Below are 17,101 nucleotides of genomic sequence, written 5' to 3' on the forward strand. Positions count from 1 at the left end.
TATAAAAAATAGAAAATTTATCCGGGCAGGGGTGCAGCTGCATGCAGTCCCAGCTACTCAGGAGGCTGAGGCAGGAGGATCGCTCAAGCCCAGGGCTTTGAGCTCACAGTTCACTATGATGACACCCCTGCACTCCAGCCTGGGTGACAGGGAGACCCCGTCTCAAACAAATGTGGACAATAACCATGGGCTTCTCTCTGCAAGCCTCTGGGAAACATGTTCCTGCTCGGCCGCAGGCCTGGACAAGCATAAGACCCGCACGGCCATCAAGGCAGCTCCTGCACCTCGGCACGTCAGGATGGGAATCAGCCCCAGTCTGTTTCCCACCCCAGACTGTGTCTGTTCTTATTGCCCACCCTGGACTGCCAGAGACCAGGTGCTACATCAAGGTGCTCTAATAATAAAATGCCCAAAACAAGCGATGCCAGGGAAGTACGGGAGCCTACGCACTGTATGAGATTTATTCCCTCCAAGGTTTTCTCCTGCCCGGCCTCAGGTGGAGACAGGGGTCTTTCGGCAGCTGCGTCCTGAGCTGTCTCTGCCCAGGATGGTTACAGCTCCCTCAGGGCCTGAGGAATGGCCTCCGATGAAGCCAAGCCACCCCACACACACACCCCTCACTTCTCAAGAGTTGCTAAGACAGTGAGTAGCATCGGATCACGGCCGGGGCCCCCACCGATGCAGAACATCTGTCTCAGAGCAGCTGTCCCGGGCAAGTTCCGGAGCCCAGAAGCTGGTGCCACCCAGGCCAGCCCCGGGACCCCATGGGGGCAGTGCCGATGGTCTGCACCTGTGATCTGCAAACTTAAACCCAGCCACGACGTGTGTCCTAGCCAGGGGTCTACTGTGGCACTTGGTTTTTTCCGTCTGGCGGGAAAGCCCATGCGCCCCTCTGTCAACTCCCACCTGCTAAGGATACCTGGAGGCTGGCAGTGACGGCTGCTCCAGCCCCTAGCTCCTGTCTGCGGATTTGTCCATCTCGTCCAGCCCCCGTCCCGGACCAATCTCTCAACCCATTTCCCCTTCGCACCCTGCGAGCCTGGCCCAGCAGTGCGGGGACGTGTTCTCAGAGCTGGGACCAGGAGGCACTTTCCAACCCTGCGCCTGGGGCCTGCTCCCCGCAGTGGCCTTGGCAGGACAGCGCCCGTGCACGGCCCTCAGTGGAGACTGCTGGACGCGTTCGCTATGACCCCGTTTGCACAGAGCCCGAATCTACTGTGAAACGTGTTCCCATCCGATTGCACCTGAGGGCTTTACCAGCTGATTCGCCAAGGAGGCCTGGTCTAAAGCAACCGGACCGGAGGCTGCCCCTGCCGCAGACTGCGGGGCGAGTGTCCAGGCAAGATGGCAGCAGAAGAGGCCTGCTAGCTCCTGTCCTGGTGCTGCTGCGGCGTGACTGGTGTCCCTTCAGAACAGGGCGTGCTTGTGCACGTAACAGCGGCTCGTTCCTGCCGTGTCCACCAGCGGCATCATCATCAGCAGCAGCAGCAGCAAGGGGCCCGTGAAGAGAAAACCTCAGCCGCGGCCCTGGGGCAGAAGTCCCGGGTCCCTGCGGTCCACAGGCGGGCGTGGCCGATGGTGCAGCAGCCGGGGAGCAGGGCGGGCACGGCGATGTAAGGAGCCCCTCTGAATCACTGAACAGCGGCACGAGGGAGCGGCCCTCCCACGAGCAGTGCACTGCACTTACGACTTACGGCCGTGGATCCGTCTTTCGAAGGCAGAGCTCACCGAGTCAGCTGGCCTCGCAGGGCGCGGGCTGGGCGAGCTGGGCGGCCGGGGCGGGACCCAGCGCCTGGAGCACCTGCCGCCGCGCTGTCTGCAGTGCAGTGAGGTCACGGGACGCGACGCGGGAGCCGCCGCTCCACCGTGGGACACGCTTCTCCCCCACCACGCCCGCCCGGCTGCCAGCTCTGCCCCAGGCTCCCAGGACGTGGCCGGCACGAGGGGGCCTGGGCCATCTCCCAGCAGGACAGCGAAGGGTGCACGGGCGATTTTCAGGAATGCCGAGGGTGCGGTGCACTAGGACCGCGGCTCGTTTGGCTGCCGGGGTGTCGCTGTGTCCTCCTCTCGGTGGGGCGGGTGGGAAGTCGGAGGAAGAAGGCTGGTGTTTCTCACACTGGACAGATCCCCGCGCCACACCCGGCTCGCCCCGACTCCCCGCGAGGCCGCAGAGCCCAGGAATGACGAGCAACGTGAAAGGGCTCGGCCTTGCATCCCGGAACTTCCCTGCGAGTTTCACCGTCGATCCGTGTGCTTGCACTGCAGTTCCCTGTGGCGTGTGCTCTCGTGTCCCACACACGTGTGGCTGTGTTTGTTTCACTCGCCGCCACTGTGAGGAACCTGGCGCATTCCATGAAACTCTGATCTGTCTACGGGCGGATGGAATCCAGAGACCCGAACCGATCTTTCTCCGCGGGGCCTCTGGCCTCCCCCTCAGAACCCTTCTCTGGGAGCACACACCACACACGCACACACACACAGACTACACACCACACACAGACTACACACCACACATGCACACACACACAGACTACACACACACACAGACTACACACCACACACGCGCGCGCACACACACACAGAAAATACACAATACACAGACTACACACAATATACACATAGACTACATGCACACACATGCACACACCACACATATGCATACACACCTGACATACAACACACACGGACTACACACAACACATATGCCCACAGAATACACACACAGACTACACACAACACACACAGAGACTACATACAACACATGGACAAACACACCACACACATGCACGACACACACCACACAAACTACACACAACACACATGCACACAGAATATACACACAGACTACACACAACACACACGGCCACAGAATACACACACAGACAACACACAACACACACAGAGACTGCACTCAACACATGCACACACACCACACAAACACATGCATGCGCACAGACATGCACGACACACACTACACAGACTACACACAACACACACACAGAATACACACGCACACATACACATGCAGAGTACACCCTACACACACACGTGTCTGGGGAAAGAATACCTCAGAACCCCAGGAGGAGGGAGGGCAGAGGCAGTTCCTGAATGCGGTGTCTACATTTGGGGGTCGTCTGTGCCTTTTGTTTTGTCTTTAAATGCAGAGCGGAATCAGTTCTCTTAAAGACAAGACCTTGTTGGAGTTTGAGAACCGGGCTTTCCCACAAAGGAATGCGGTAGGGAGAGGCAGTTCGCGTTGTTCTTTAGGTAGCCGAATATCAGAGCCTGAGCCTGGAACGCAGGGCTCGTCCGGGAGCAGCAGACTTGGAAGACACTCTGCCTGGCCGGGGAAGCGGGTCACAAGCTCTGGGCTCGGAGGAGACGACGGCCCAGGAATTGGAGAAGAGTCGCTGCGGTCAGGGCGGGTGCGGGACCCCTCCCCATGCCCCGCCTCTGCAGCCTGAGGCGGAACGGGATGGGGCCAGACCCCCTTCCAGGGAGCGCCCTGCAGGGGCTGCACCTGCCCCTCAAGGTTGGCCCTGTAGCACCTGGGCAGGCAGAAGGCCGCAGGGGCGTCTGGGAGGGAGCCTGGAGGGCCCTGAAACCCTCAGTGGGAAGCCCATGCCGCTGACACAGGCAGGGTCACAGCCCGGTCCTCCTGGGTGTGGCGGGTCCCGGGAGCAATGGCCAGTGTCTCAGGAGGGCCTGGCAGGATGGAGGACTCAGGTGGAAAAGGTGGACGCCCGGCAGGGTCAGGGACACCCCAGCCAGCCATGGTCCCCACCCTGTGCCCCCCCTTCCCTCCTGGGGACCCAATGTGGCTGGGGTTTGACCGGGAAATCACTGTAGTCGATTGAATTTACCTGTAAAACCTGTAAAACAGAAACCAGGCAATATTTTTTCTGTCAAGCAGAAATAGAAGTCAGAAAACACTGAGTCAATTTATCAGAAACCTGGCAAGTTCCACGTCGGGCAGGGGGGTCATTTTTGCAAGTGGTGTAGACCCTCTTCCAACTGCCCACCAGACACAGGGCCCTGCAGACTCACAAAGGGGCCGTATTTTAACAGTATCTTGAAAACCTTACCATTATTTTTCGACATTTCCAGAAGAAAATAAAGCAAAAACTAGCATATGAAAGAAATTATGTTTGCCAAGCAAGTTCTGAAAAAATAAAGTATCTCGGTTTCAAACGAAGTAACACAGCAGATAAGAGCTGCATTCCTGGAGTGGAAAATCATATCGTGCTGTTTTTCGAGCTATGGGTCATGATCTGCAGTGGGGTGATGCAAGCAATGCAGTGGCCTCTGCCAGCATTTTAATAATGAAATAAAAGTAAAGCCAGAATAAGATAGAAAATATCAAATTTCATTGCTGGTAGTAAGGCTGAGTATTACCGCGTGACACTTGTTTTTGTTCCGTGCGTGTACAATTTCTAATTGTGCGTTGTGATCTAGGATCTGAAAGCCACTGAAATAAAATGATGCCTCCTTTGAGATAAATTATGTTTATGCTCTTTTTGACCACAGAATCCTTCCCATTGTAATTTTGGATTAGCCTGTATTCCAGTTGTCTAGTGTTCTGTAGCCAACTACCCCAAATCTAGTGGCTTAAAACACCCACCGTTTTATACTTCATGACTTGGTAGGCCAGGAATGGTGCAGGGCTTAGCTGGGTGGTTCTTCTGTTCCATGTTGCATGGACAGAGGCCACCTGGTGATCTTTAGCAGGTAGATGGCTGACCTGGAGGACTCAGGATGGCACATGCACCTGCCTGGTTTGGAGGGGTGGCTGGAAGCCTGGCTCATCTTGGACTCTGGGTCTCGGCACCCACTGCAGTCCTCCGGCATGGTGTCCCCAGGGTTGGTGGATTCCTGATGTGGCAGCTCAGGACCACAACTGGACCCTTGAAGTTAGAATCTGGGTTGCTTTTTATGACCTGGCCTCTGAAGTCACACACCTCACTTCTGCCCAACTCTACTGGTGGAAGCAGCAAAGCCCACCCGGGGCCAAGGGGTAGGGCACGCATGGGCTCTGCCTGTCTAGGGACGGGCATCAAAGGATTTGCGGCCACTTGTTAAAACCGCCACGCCTGGCCGGCCACTGCAGCACTCTCCAGGATGGATGGCCAAAAACTCCTGATAAAACCAGATGATCTAATGACGGCACCCGCATCGATGAGGTGTGGCAGGAAACACATCACCAAAAACCTTTTGGACTTAGCAGACTGCACCTCGAGCTTTGCGGTTCTGAATTTTTCATTGCAAATTCAGGGTACACGCACTTAAATTATTGTCTGTGATGAGAAAAAGCCTCCTTCTGAACAGACAAACTCATCGTCTATGTTTTATGAGTTTGGGGGCAGACGTGTGTCCTGAGCCACGCATCTCTCCTGCTGAGTAAGCTTTGCAGAGGAAGCCAGGTAGGTAGTAGCATCACCCTGGGACTGAGCTTATGCTGCAGCACGTGCTCTAAGTAACAGGGTCCAGATCTGGGCTTCGGAGCCCCTGGGGGCCCGGGCGCTGTGTGGAGCTGGCCTGTGTGTGTCAATACCTGATCTCTATTCTCAAAGCAGTAAACAATCCCGAAAGGATCAGGAGCCACTGCTGTGTAGTTAGTTGTTTGAAGCTTTCCTGGTTCCTAACCATAAAACAATTAGGAAAACTCGAATGCTGGAAGTTTTCTGTTGTTGTTTTTGTTGCTATTATTATCATTACTATTATTTTGGGAGACAACAACTCCAAAATCCACTTTAGCTAGAAACTATGCTTCTAAAACAAATGACGAAAAACCGGGAAGGCTCTTGTGAATAAATTCCATTTTGTTTGTTTTACATTTTTAAAACAATAGAGGGCAGGAGTTTCAAACTGATTTCAAACGTCTCCTTGAATATATTCCCCTGATCTAAGAATGTTTTGCTATCCATCGTACATTTTGCAGTGACTTGCCAAAGCACAGTGGCATTCCTGTTGTCGTTCATAATACCATGCTGCAATATTTTACAGGGACTTACAGATCTTAACAACAGAGTCATTTCAAAGCGACCTTCTTATTTTCAATATTTTCTTATTCTCACCACATTTTAAGGAGAGGGGCTCAGAATTAGGAAAGTTGTCTGAGCTGTTTTAATTCCTCTTTCCGGATTTATAGATAGGTAAGTATATGAAAGATAGATAGATGGTCGGTTTGAAGCAAAATAAGTAGAGCTGAACCTTGCACGGCATTCTGACTGAGAAGGAATCGGAGCGTGCAGTGGTTAGTGGAGCAGTAGTCGTAATAAATGTAATAACAAGTTAATCCACATTCAGTGCACCCCGGGTGCCAGGCTCTGTGCCTCGTCTGAGCCGCCTCTACTCCATATGAGGGGACCCGGTTGTTCTCCCCACATTACGGGGAAGGACGCCTTGACCCAGAGGTTTGGGAACCCCTCACTCAGTTCAGCTGGTCCTGGGGAAGCCGCAGATGGCCCCAGGCGGGTGCTCCTGTGCTAGGAGATGGGCCGGCCTCCCTAGGAAGGAAGGAGCTCTGTTTCTTCTCTCTCTGGCTCTTTCTCTACATCGGGGTTTCTCAACCGGCACCACTGGCCTTTGGAGCCCGTAACTCCTGGTAACTCCGGTGGGGTCTGCCCGGAGCATTGCAGGATACGTATCAGCAGCAGCACTCACCCCGGCTGTGACAGCCAACGCAGAATGTCCCCAGACACTGTTCAATGCCCCCCTGGGGGGAAAATAGCTCCACCTTTTGAGAACCACTGCTCTAAATTGACCAAACTGCCTTTATTATACCTGCCATTAAAGTCCTGTACTTTTGAGCATGCAGTGTTCATAAACGCAGGCGATCAGAGGGAATTCATCTTGGTTGTCCTCTTTCAAACTTCCGAAGAATACGTTTCACCTGCGACTGGCGCCTACCCTGAGGGCTACTGACTGTCACGTTAAAATCAGGTCATCTTCCCGGCAGAGCCCCCGGCGAGCCCGTCCCTGTGGGCGGCTGGAGCGGGCTGAGGGTCCCGCAGCCCAGCACGGCCCTCGGGCCAGGCTCCCTTTTGCCGTGGACCGAGGACACCTTCACGGCACCGCTGTGCCAGCTGTCACAGGTACAAACTACCTGGACATTTAGATGCCAGAGCGGCTAGGAGAGCACCATCAATCTTTTATAGTAAGGGAATACATAAATTATAAACAAATATGTCCTTTGGTCTCGTAGAACAGCACAGTGATCAAAGAGACACAATAGAAATGCATTTGCTTCTGCGGCCGGCCGCACTCCCCCAGCTCCGGGCCGCGCTGACGGACAGCCCAAGAGCTGTCAGCTTTTGTTCCATCTGTCAGAGTCTACTTACCTCCTGTTGTTTTAAGTAATCAATATGTGGGCTGGAGTCACCTACTGCTACCTCCGCTACCTCCTATTTTGTCCACTCATAAATTATGCATCGCCGCACAACATCAAGTCTACAATTTCGATTGCATTTGCTAATCATTGATCAATAATTCAGGAGCCTCTCCTCCTTCAAGGGCCCCCGTCTCCGGCAGCACATGGCGCGGGGCTGACGGCGCGCGGGGGCGGAGGCGGCGTCCCTCCTCACAGAGAGCAGCAGCAGAACCAACCCGCTGAACGTTGTTCCCTCCCTTTCCCCTCCTGTTCCTGCCAGGGCACCGTTGCAGGCCCCGGCGGGCGCGGTTGCTGCCTCAGGAAGCGGGAAGCCCTGGGCCCGGTCTGGGCAGACGGACGGGCACGACTTAGCAACCAGACGAGCCTTTCTGCCGCTGCGTTTCGTTTTGCGTCTCGGCGTTCTGTTCCCGAATCTGTGGCTGAGGGCCGTCTCATGGGGCAGGAAGTGTCCCGTCTGTCGCCTGTTTGCCCCGGACCCGGGCCTGTGGGCGCGGAGCCGGGACACAGACCCACGCCGTGGGCCGCAAGCTCCCGGCCACGCAGGCTGCAAACCCCGGCAGGGAGCGCTGCCCCGCGGCACACGCCCTGGCCCGGAAAACTGGACACCCTGAGCTATTTTAAGGGTTTGCTCGGGCTGTGTTTCGCTTTGCTTTAAGGTCTGTTTCAGTCCCGTTCACTGTGTGTGTGTCTGTGCCCTTTCAACGAGGTGATGAAGCTAAGAGTAAGAGTGTCTCACAAACCATCCTCACCTTACCCTCCCTCCCAGAGGGCCGCGCTGCCGAGCCCTCCTCGGGACCTGCAGCCAGGAGGAGCCCTGCGCAGGGAGAGACGTGGGCGGGCATGGGAGGCAGGGCCTGGACCCTCGCTCCGTGCAGGGGGAGGGCCGTCTTGCAGGAGCCATTCAGCCTCTCATTTCTGGGAAACATTTTCCACAAAAGGCGGCCTCAGAGGGCCCTGGAGGTTGCCCGCGCCCGGGGCACAGCCCACCCGCCCCCTCTGAGGGAGCGAAAGGGCATGAAGGGGACCTTTGTCATCCGAGCCCGGGGCCTGCCCCTTCCTGCTGGCCGCAGAGGGAAGACGCTCCCTTCTATAGAGCTCCCGCCATTGTCCCAGCCCAGCGGGGAGCACGCCGCGGGAGGTTCTCAGTGACTTTGAAAAATGGGGGAAAAAGGAACAGCGGGAAGGGCCAGAGAGGAGGAGGAAAGGAAAAGGTTTGGAACAGGCTGTGACGAGAAGCAGACAGGGCAGGGGCTGCTCGAGGGAGGGGCACAAAAGTTTTCTCCTTGAGTGGGAAGAGAGGAGGGACTGGGCAGGGGCTGTGAAGGTTCAGTGAAAGGGAAGGCGGGAGGAATGAGATCGGGAGGAAAGAAAGGGAGGCACAAGGAAGAGAGACCACAACCTGGTCTCTGCAGCATCTCGGGGGCCTCACCTGCTGTGGCCTCACCTGAGGTCTCCTCACCTCCCTGTCCCTTCATCTTCCTGTCCCCACACCTCCCTGTCCCCACACCTGCCTGTCCTCTCATCTCTTTGTCCCCACACCTGCCTGTACCCTTACCTCCCTGTCCCCTCACCTCCCCTCACTTCATCTTCCTGTCCCCACACCTCCCTGTACCCTCATCTCCTTGACCCCACACCTGCCTGTCCCCACACCTCCCTGTTCCCTCCCCTCCCCTCCCTTCATCTTCCTGTCCCCACACCTGCCTGTCCCCCCACCTCCCTGTCCCCACACCTCCCTGTTCCCACACCTGCCTGTCCCCACACCTGCCTGTCCCCACACCTCCCGGTCCCCACATCTGCCTGTCCCCCCACCTCCCTGTCCCCACACCTGCCTGTCCCCACACCTGCCTGTCCCCACACCTGCCTGTCCCCACACCTCCCTGGTCTGGCTTGGCCCCGGGACACCACAGCTGCTGGCAGACTGAAGTGTGGCCGTGGCTGGTCTGGAGCTGACCATGGAGAACACAGTGCGCTGTCCTTACCCAGTGGAAGCCCTGGGCAGACGCCCCAAGAGACAGGCCACAGCCCACCCCCTCAGATCCGTGGGACGTCCACCCGGTCGGAGCAGGGTCCAGCCCGAGTCCTCTCCTACCCACTCGTAAGAGGCGCGGGCGGGAGCGTGCTAGAGTTTCCGAGGCCACGGGAGAGACTCGACACAGCAGCGACCGACACGTCCACCCCAGTGGAGCGCGTCCACCCCTCTCCTCCAACGAGCTCCTCCACGGAGCCGGGAGGTCCGAGTGCCACCAGGAATGTCTTGGAATGCACCCCACCCGCGCAGCAGCACAGCTGTGTCTGTGAACAAAACTATGACCCCACTCGAGGCCTTTCCTGGACTCTATTCTGAAACACAGGGGCCGCGTGGACGCGGAAGGCAGAGGAGGCCGACCCGGCGGAGGGCAGGGGTGAGGGCGGCGAGGGCTGCCACCCGAGACGTGAAGCCAGGGCCCCAAATGCTCTCGGGAGGGAGCCTTGGCCCCTGGGAGCGCTGGCTGCGGAGAGAAGGAGGGGACAGTCCGACACCCTTGCATGTGGAGAGCCACGTCCGTGGGGACCCCTCCCTCTCGCGAGGACTTGGCGTGGCCTGCTCAAGTGGACAACCTCCCAGCGGCCCGGGGCGTGATTGCGTGCGGGTCACCTTTGCGCTGGGCTGAGCCCAGGTAGGGGCCGCGCAGAACACACACGCACCTGCCGGGCCGCCACCGCCGCGGCGCCGGCCCCTCCCCTGCACTCACTGGCCTGCTCAAAGCAAGCGGGTTTTGCTGCACGCCAATTAATATGTCAATTAATATCTACGTCAACACAGTGATTTAGCTCCACTTATGATAAAATACATAAAATTAAAACTAAAAACTAAATACTAAAATTAAAACTAAAATTCGTAAAATTAAACTAAATATTAATAAAACTAAGGAAAAGCCTCGGAGACAGGGCAGTCTGTGCTGTCTGATGACTGAAATGCTGCATCTACGATGATTAATTTGATGAGAAAGTCCCTCTGTGTTCATGGTTTCCAGCCTGAGCTTCTAGTGACTTCCGCAGCAGACCCTGGGTGAGGGCCTGCCCGGGACACCAGGATCACCCGTCTGCCCGTCAGTGCCTGCCAGGTACCGAGCCCCGGGTGTCCTGCCCTGGTCAGGGGGACCGGGCAGCACAGCTGGCCCTGATCAAAGCCGACCTATTTGGCCGGGCGCGGTGGCTCACACCTGTAATCCTAGCACTCTGGGAGGCCGAGGCGGGCAGATCGCTCAAGGCAAGGAGTTCAAAACCAGCCTGAGCAAGAGTGAGACCCAGTCTCTATTAAAAATAGAAAGAAATTAATTGGCCAACTAAAAATATATAGAAAAAATTAGCCGGGCATGGTGGTTCATGCCTGTAGTCCCAGCTACTCGGGAGGCTGAGGCAGGAGGATCCGCTTGAGCCCAGGAGTTTGAGGTTGCTGTGAACTGGGCTGATGCCACAGCACTCACTCTAGCCCGGGCAACAGAGTGAGACTCTGTCTCAAAAAAAAAAAAAAAAAAAAAAAAAAGAAGCCGGCCTGGCCGAATTCAGTCTCCTCCCAGGAGTTTGCAGCTGGGGTTCAGAAGCCAGAGTGGTGCCTGTCCACATATGTGGATCTGAGGCCAGAACCCTGCCTGGGCCTCCCTGTGCTCTGTGTTGCCGCCTCCACCGCAGCCGGCCAAGCGGGGGGCCAGGGAGCGGTGCCCTCACCCCTGATCCCCGCCCAGGTGGGCCCCGAGACACGAGAGCCCCTCCCCCACGGTGGTGCCTGTGGCCCGGGAGCTGGGCGGGGCCTGGCACTTGCATCTGACCCAGGGCCCTGCTCTCTCCCGGCACCTGCCGCTGCTCCGCTCTTCCAGCTCTTCTGGTCTCCGAGCCGAGTCTGACACTTGTCACATCAAAGCGTGGAAGCCAGTGGCAAAGGCATGACCTCTCCGGGTCATACACAAGGTCCTTGTTATCCAAAGCGTTCACGCCCATGCAGCCGAGCCACCGATTTTCCCGGAAGTCCTCACACAGTCACCTGTGTCCGCACAGGTCACCTGAGTCGGAGTGGAGGGAGCTTCTAGGGGGGACAGCAGGTCCCCGGCCGTCTCCATGCCCCACAGGCACTGCCCCACCTCAGCCCAGCAGCACCTGCGTCTCCCCCTCTGCACGGCCCCCGCCAGGTGGGGGCAGCGGCTCCAGTCACCTTTCTCCATGAGGGGTGTCCCTTCCTCTGCCCCTGCTGGACAACTAGCCCCGGTTTGCAATCCTCTGTTCTTGTCTGTGTCGTTTTACTCTCCGCCCCGTATGCCCAGTGAGCTCAGAGAAGGCGAGAGATTCAGTTTCTGCGCTGAGCGCTAACTCGGTGCCATGCACAATTAGGCGCTTAATAAACGCTCTTGGTGGGAATGACGGCAGTGCTGACCGTAATGGAGCCTTGCGCCCCCCTGGGAGAAGTCTGCCTTCCTTGAGAACCGTGCCCGCTGGAATTAAACCAAGAAACGGAAACTCGGTTTCTCTACGTCTCGGGGGCCGCCCACGAGGTTAGCGGCTTAATGGAGGGCGCGGTGATGGATGGCGCCGGGAAACCCCGCCGCGCTCACGCCTCTGCCCGGCCGCCCCACCGCCGCGCTCCCAGCCCTGAGTTCAGAGCAGTTGTGTTCATTTGTGAGACGAATTGGCACAGAAACGCAGCGTTGGAGGTGGCAGACACGTCTTCTAACATCAACGCTGCGTGGGGCATGAAAACAGAGCTTGATTCCCCCACTTTAGGTGTCACCCACACACATTTCCACACCTGCGTTGCACGCCTCTCCTCCACCGGGAGACCGGAGAGCCGGTCTCGCCCTGGGGCCAGAGCGCACCTGCTCCGTGGGGCGGTGAGGTGGAGACCCGAGGTGGCCTGGCTGAAGACCTGCAGATGGTCCCAGGTAGCACCGGCCTCAGGGGACCAGCCCTCGGCATGGACTCAAGCCGGCAGGGCGCCGGGGGTCAGCAGGGCAGGAGAGAGGTAGGGACGACCTCGGGGTGGCAGCCCCCCACGATTCCGAGTGTGCAGGTGGGATCCGAGGTGAGGGCTCCACGTTCACTCCTTCCCCTACCCCCTCACTCCCACGAGCACCTGCGGCACATCACCTCGCACCCATCCTGCTCAGGCACACCTGTGACCAGGGGCGCCTGGGGACCCCATAGCCCCGGGACTGCTGTGCGGGGGGTGCCCCAGCCCCGAGACCGAGGTAGGCAGGAATCTCCAGCTCCCGTGCTGACCGCAGGGCCAGGAAGGCAGCTCCTGCGGGACCAGGGGTGCAGGGCCGGCCCCGGTCTGGGGGTGGAGGGCGTGGTGTCAGCACCCACACACCTGGGAGAGGGTCCCCGTCCACGGGCACCCAGCGGCCTCGTGCGTTGACAGGCACGGGCGGTGCCAGCGTTAGTTCCCGCCCCCACCCACAGTGCTTCTCCCGCCCCGCCCCACAGGCAGGAGAGCCTTTCAAAGCTCCGCCTTAAGTCAGGATGGAGGTCGCAGGGTGTGGCCGCCACTGGCCGCGCACCTTCCTGTCGTGTCGCCTGGTCACGTCACCCCCTCCCACCCAAACAGGGAGAGTGGGGGCACTCAGGGAGTCCCCCAGTTCCACACGACGTCAGGCCCGTCTCCTCCGCTCCCGTCCGCGTGATGGAGGTGCAGGGGGCTCTGCGCAAGGGCCCCTTCCTTCCTTCCTTCCTTCCTTCCTTCCTTCCTTCCTTCCTTCCTTCCTCCCTCCCTTCCTCCCTCCCTCCCTCCCTTCCTCCTTCCCTCCCTCCCTCCCTCCCTCCCTTCCTCCTTCCCTCCCTTCCTTCCTTCCTTCCTTCCTTCCTTCCTTCCTTCCTTCCTCCCTTCCTTCCTTCCCTCCCTCCCTCCCTTCCTTCCTCCTTCCCTCCCTTCCTTCCTTCCTCCCTCCCTCCCTCTCTTCCTTCCTCCTTCCCTCCCTTCCTTCCTTCCTCCCTTCCTTCCTTCCCTCCCTCCCTCCCTTCCTTCCTCCTTCCCTCCCTTCCTTCCTTCCTCCCTCCCTCCCTCCCTCCCTCTCTTCCTTCCTCCTTCCCTCCCTTCCTTCCTTCCTCCCTCCCTCCCTCCCTCCTTCCCTCCCTTCCTTCCTTCCTCCCTCCCTCCCTTCCTTCTTTCCTCCCTTCCTTCCTCCCTTCCTCCCTTCCTCCCTCCCTCCCTCCCTCCCTCCCTTCCTTCCTCCTTCCCTCCCTTCCTCCCTTCCTTCCTTCCTTCCTTCCTTCCTTCCTTCCTTCCTTCCTTCCTTCCTCCTTCCCTCCCTTCCTCCCTTCCTTCCTCCCTCCCTCCCTTCCTTCCTTCCTTCCTTCCTTCCTTCCTTCCTTCCTTCCTTCCTTCCTTCCTTCTTTCCTCCTTCCCTCCCTTCCTTCCTTCCTTCCTCCTTCCCTCCCTCCCTCCCTTCCTTCCTTCCTTCCTTCCTTCCTTCCTTCCTTCCTCCTTCCCTCCCTTCTTCCCTTCCTTCCTTCCTCCCTCCCTCCCTCCCTCCCTTCCTTCCTTCCTTCCTCCTTCCCTCCCTTCCTCCCTTCCTTCCTTCCTCCCTCCCTCCCTTCCTTCCTTCCTTCCTTCCTTCCTTCCTTCCTTCCTTCCTTCCTTCCTTCCTCCTTCCCTCCCTTCCTCCCTTCCTTCCTTCCTTCCTCCCTCCCTCCCTCCCTCCCTCCCTTCCTTCCTTCCTTCCTTCCTTCCTTCCTTCCTTCCTTCCTTCCTTCCTCCTTCCCTCCCTCCCTTCCTTCCTTCCTTCCTCCCTCCCTCCCTCCCTCCCTCCCTTCCTTCCTTCCTTCCTTCCTCCCTCCCTCCCTTCCTTCCTCCCTCCCTCCCTCCCTCCCTCCCCCCTTCCTTCCTTCTTTCCTTCCTTCCTTCCTTCCTTCCTTCCTTCCTTCCTTCCTTCCTCCTTCCCTCCCTTCCTTCCTTCCTCCCTTCCTTCCTTCCTTCCTTCCTTCCTCCCTCCCTCCCTCCCTCCCTCCCTCCCTCCCTCCCTCCCTTCCTCCCTCCCTCCCTCCCTTCCTCCCTCCCTCCCTCCCTCCCTTCCTCCCTTCCTCCCTCCCTCCCTTCCTCCCTCCCTCCCTCCCTCCCTCCCTCCCTCCCTCCCTCCCTCCTTTCCTTCCTCCCTCCCTCCCTCCCTCCCTCCCTTCCTCCCTCCCTCCCTCCCTCCCTCCCTCCCTCCCTTCCTTCCTTCCTCCCTCCCTTCCTCCCTCCCTCCCTCCCTCCCTCCCTTCCTCCCTTCCTCCCTTCCTTCCTTCCTTCCTTCCTTCCTTCCTTCCTCCCTCCCTCCCTCCCTCCCTCCCTCCCTCCCTCCCTCCCTCCCTTCCTCCCTCCCTCCCTCCCTTCCTTCCTCCCTCCCTCCCTCCCTCCCTCCCTCCCTCCCTTCCTTCCTTCCTTCCTTCCTGGACGGACTTCGGGCCGAGAGACGGAGCCGGACCACAGGGCCGCCGTGTAGCAGCTGGGAGAAACCACAGTGTCAGTCGCTAATTAAAACTTCTACAGGAAAAATTAGATTCCGCCGTTAATGATGCCATTTATTGTCATGGATACTAAAGGGGGAAAAGCACACGGATGAACACGCATTATGGAAATTTCGCACATAGTGCAAAATAGACTTTGGGAACCGTGACTTGTGGTGCGTTTATACTACAATGGAGCCGTGAGGGTCCCATTTTATTCTGCGTAACTGCATCAACGACGTGTGTTAATGTGGGGAATAAACGGTCTAGAATTTACTCTTTGAGTTTAAATTTGTAGATAATTTTAAAATTTTCTGAAACAGCAATAGAGAAGCGTGCAGTGCCGTGCAAACAGAAACCACAATGTGTCTATTTTTATGATGTCACTGAAGATGTCTATTCTGTATTTTAAAATGGACGGTTTTCAGCGACGGGCTTTCTGGTGGGGCTGGGAGGTGGGAACGGTGACTCGGTGGCCGATCCCGCTGCCGCTGAGCCGGGGATTAGAGCAAAACAACGCGAAGTGCGCGGTGGATCTCCCAGTCCGCCCGGCTGCAGGAGCCTCGCACAGCCCCGTGAAGAATCAAGTTAATTGGGTTTGCTGTAAGGTTGGTGTCCTTCCTGCTGGAAACCTTCCCAGGTCTTCCTGGGCAACGGCGGCCACCAGACTCCCCGGCCACCCGTTAGCCCAGACTTTAATTAGCTCTGGCGTCCCCTCCCTGATGATAATGCGGAGATGATGAATGGAAGTGCAGATGACGGGAAGCGCCTCAGCCATCAGCGCCGAATGTCATTAGCACCTTCCCACGGCCGAATCCATCACTGCCATCCCTCCCCGCGGCCGCGCGGTGCGTGGCTGCCGGCCAGCCCGCCTCCCCGAGCCCCGCGGCCGGGCCCGGTAGGGTTTTCCTCCCCATATGCTTTTATTCCTCTTTTGCTGAATATTTGTTTGGCAACCAGAGTTCCAATATATTTCCAGCTGGGATGATAACTATGTTGGGTCAATAAGCAAATAGCTAATTTAGAGCAAAATAAATACCAGTAAGGAACTGTTCTCCGAGCACGGAGATCTGAAAGAAAGTCAGCGCGACGGACACATCCGGCCTGTTTCGGAACGGGAGAGCGGCTTCCGAGACGCGGCCGAGGGCAGCCCCGATGGGAAATGGCCGTCTACCCACAGCGCCGGTTTAACCACTTCCGTGCGGCGCTCGCCGGCCGCGAAACCTCGCCCGCAGCCGCACTCACAGTCCGCACGGCAGTCCGTGCCGCGCATCGACGGCGACTCCGTCTTGCTCTTGTGTGATGAGGAAAGCTTGAAAGCACTGGAAGCTTGTTTTACTTTACAGGCAGCTTTACTTGTCATGTAAGTCAGAATAGGAAACATACACATATATGTTCTCATTACGTTATTTTTAAATGTACACAATTTTATTTTGATAAATGAAAAATTAGAAAAGTCATATCACGGCTGTCGGCTACAGTCGCTGTGCGCGTTCCTCTGTGGCTGTCGATTATAGTCGACGCTGGTCCCGAAGTGGTTAAACCCTGCCAGGTGTCCCCCCAAGACCCAGGAGCACAAAAGACTCTTAGGGCCACACGCACAGGAAACTGGAGGTGCCGTGAGAATGGGACGCGTCTCCTTCGGACAGGAGCCCGGCACACGCCTGCAAGCCCGTGGCTGATGGCTCCGGTCCCTCCTCGTGGCAGCTGAAGAACGCTGCAGACCCTCGCGGAGAGAGCCTGGCCTGGTCTGTGATTTATAGGGAGGGGATGTAGCTCTTGCCCTTTCGTTTTAATGGCAGTGTTAAAGACAGCCTCCGCCTAGGGCAGCAGATGCACCCGCTCTATGGCCCCAGGGCGCCCCAGCCCCCTCTGTCCTCGCTGCAGCCTCGCCGGCCTCTGCTCTCCTCCACCCCACCAGCCATCTCCAAGCCCCAGCTCAGCTCCGTGGCCGGACCGCGTGGCGCCCACGCCAGGAGGCAGGAGGTGGCCATGGCCAGCGTCCTGAGGACTCAGTGGGGCGAGCTCAGGCACCATGTGACTGCCCGATTGCCCGCTTCCCAGCCAAAGGATGATTGAGTTTTCATCACACTGGCCACGATTTGAGACACCTGCCCCTGGGAGGTCCACCTGGGCACCCAAGCTCACAACGTACGGTCTCACCCATTGTGGATTTGCTAGCAATGCCTTCTGCGTCCAAGGAAGACTTTCAGCAGAATGGGGCAAGAGAGTAGACAAAGAAGCTCTTGGCTTTCT

This window comes from Microcebus murinus, chromosome 11 (assembly GCF_040939455.1).
Source record: "Microcebus murinus isolate Inina chromosome 11, M.murinus_Inina_mat1.0, whole genome shotgun sequence".
Classification (NCBI taxonomy): domain Eukaryota; kingdom Metazoa; phylum Chordata; class Mammalia; order Primates; family Cheirogaleidae; genus Microcebus; species Microcebus murinus.